At 44.4% G+C, this 2,885-nt stretch overlaps 1 protein-coding gene across 5 annotated transcripts in view; it reads left to right on the plus strand.

The window, feature by feature from the left end:
* The first annotated feature begins 2,010 nt into the window (after positions 1-2,010).
* tcf12 (transcription factor 12) overlaps positions 2,011-2,885 on the plus strand; it is a 78,446-nt gene continuing 77,571 nt past the window's right edge. For all 5 annotated transcript variants that reach the window (XM_030098106.1, XM_030098270.1, XM_030098180.1 and 2 more), the window contains exon 1: positions 2,011-2,167. The gene's annotated coding sequence lies outside the window, so the exon portion shown is untranslated. The remainder of the gene's footprint in view (positions 2,168-2,885) is intronic.

The raw sequence follows: 2,885 nt of genomic DNA on the forward strand, positions 1-2,885 counted from the left end.
CAAAATATATATTTTTATAAAGGTCCCCAGAGAAGAGAGAGCACACCTTTGTGCGTGTTTATTTTACAAGACAAAATGTATGAAATTATTCACATCTCCACATGAAATATAAAGAACAAGAAGCCTCTGGAAGTCTGTTTAGCAGATCTGTGGCCCTGCAGGCAGCGGCCCACTGAGCAGTATGTTTGGATTGTGTATTTAATTTATGTTGGCAACACAAAGAGTTATTGTTATGAATGACATTGCACAGCAGCATTTATAAGAGATATTTGGAATAAAGCTTTGTCAGCTAAGAACACAGTTGGCTTTATGTTGCATAATTATTAATTTTATCATTATTATTATTATTATTATTATTTACTTCAAAATGTTCAAACTATGTTACATTTCTACTCAGAATTACAAATTCACTAGATGATTATCTCCCTTCACTATGGTACACTTATGATGTACCAATCTAAAAGCTATATCACCCCACTTTACACGGATGCATTATTCATTTTGGGGATTGATACTTAATTCACAAACTCTTCCAGAGTGCCCAGTTGAACAATTCTCTTATCAATTAGACCTCCAGGTCTTTTTGTAATGTCTGTAAGAGAGGTTAAAGAGGTTGCTATTCAAATATCATTGGTACAAAGTGATGCCTGTGATGAAAGTTATAAAATGGAAAATAAAATAAAATCAATTTTAACAAGCATGTTAGAGTAAGTTTTTGATCCATCGTTATTTTTAACTGTAAAAAACTGAAATAATATGAATAGACATGAATAGTGTTGTTGTTTGTGTTGCGTGGGATTAAACTGAAAGCTCACTTTCTGTGCTGAAGAAGCAAATGATGAGGAAATTCTATGATTAAATGTCCAACCGAAGAACAACACTAAGAGTGGAAAAGTAAGCAGAATTTACTGAACCAACAAAAGCAAGAGGATGCAGTGGCGCAGTGGGTATCCTGCTGCCGCAGTGTTAAAATAGACGTGCATGTCTGTTCAGACTGGTGATCTGTGTGGAGTGTACAGGCCTCGGCCCACTGTCAGCTGGGAACAACTGATAAACTGAATAAAGTGTCCCGGAAAATAGATAGATAGCAGTGGTTACCACTCTCACCTCACGGTGAGCGAGACATGGGATCAAATCCGGGCTGGGCCTCTCTCTGTGGAGTTTGCATGTTTCCTCCAGGTACCCAAGTTTCCTCCCACAGTCCAAAAACATGCAAATATCGCTAAACCTGGCTTAAGTGGCGATCCTAAATCATCCTAGGTGTGAATGTGAGAGTGTGTATTTCTGTCTCACAGTGTTTGCACTGTGCTGGACTTTTGATGTGACCAGGGTGTCTCCTGCCCGTCGTTATAGCTGCGATCGGCTCCATCGACGATGACTGTATTGTGGATGTATCGAACAAAGTTAAGTCGAAGTAGTGAATATATTAACATAAAAATTAAAATGTTTATTTCTACTTTGAGACATCGTTGGCAGCCGTCATTTTGTCACATTTGTATGCCACTGAAACGTTTCAGCCTTTGTGCCCCTCCTAACTTGAAAATGGTTTGGATCCCTGAAAAACATACAGGCGACTGTGATGCATTCTTCTAATTTATTGGTCCTTATGAACTAGCAAAGACAAATAATTGACAAATATTTTGAGAGAATATCTGAAGGATCATCAGCTCTGCAGACAGTTGGTCAGACCTGTTGTCAGTGCATCCACTTGTGTAACACCTTATTAATAAATACAAGCGTATAGTGACAGATTACATACTGTTTCAAACCCTGGATGGATTTATGCTGCGTTTTGAATGCATGTTTTGCAGCGGCGGCGTGCCGGCGCTGCTGCAGTGCGCCGGCAGCCTGAGATGCAGCGTTGGTGATAATAAAAGCAGATAAAGATAACGCCGCCGCGCATCAGCGCGACTCCCGCAGCATCTCCCGCTGTGCGGGACCGTCATGTCACCGTGCGCGGCGGAGGGATACAGCAGCCGCTGTCATCGTGGTGCTCAGGCTCTCGCAAAGCAAAAATGTCTGCCTAAGGGAAACTCGTAACTGATATATAGAGGATATTTCCCCCACTTATTGCTGGTTTCACCCACATTTCGCCGTTTTTGAGGCGTGTTGCCAGAAAGCGGTTCTTCACCAGATCACCCTAGTCGGGATTTTAAACGGAAAACAGGTAAAATAGCAGTGGGAGTTTGCCAGGAGCTTTCGGACCCGTGAAAGAAGTTGGGAGTTGAGAGACAGAGAGAGAGAGAGAGAGTGAGAGTGAGAGAGAGAGAGACCATCATTGCGTTTTGTAATGTGGAACTGGAAATTCACTTTGTCATTTACAGTAGTATTTGTCCACGTTGGCTATCTTGACACAGCGTGCGTTTCACGTTCCAGTCCTTTCAGAGGCATCGTCTAGTCCGCAGTACCGGGGCTTGGAAGCCGCTGCAGCCGCTCGCTAGCTGCCTCCAGTCCGTATGAACTGCCGCTAGCCTCCTAGCCTGCTAGCTCCGTGACGCTTGGTCTCAGCGATAACAGTGAAACCACAGGAGACCCCCACGCACAAATCACTGACATTAACTCGGCCACAGACGGGCTCTGGCGGGCGGCTCGCGGTGAATGTCTCACAGGCAGCAGCAGCAGCAGCAGCAGCGCGGCGTGTTGAGGAAGGAGCGGACGCGATGCTGCAGGTCGTGGCTTTAACAAGCTGAGACATCCATTCAGAGCGCTCCTACCTCCCCCAAAAAACACCCCAAAACCAGCCCGAGGAGAGACGACCTGAAGGTGCATGCTCAACACGTCTGCATCGTTTGATTCGTGATAAAAAGAGAAAGCGTCCCGGGCGTGCGTGTCTGTGTGTGTCTCTGTATGTGATGCGGCGGTGCAGCTTTAACTTTACTTGGCAG

Source organism: Salarias fasciatus, chromosome 1 (assembly GCF_902148845.1).
Source record: "Salarias fasciatus chromosome 1, fSalaFa1.1, whole genome shotgun sequence".
In the NCBI taxonomy this organism is placed as follows: domain Eukaryota; kingdom Metazoa; phylum Chordata; class Actinopteri; order Blenniiformes; family Blenniidae; genus Salarias; species Salarias fasciatus.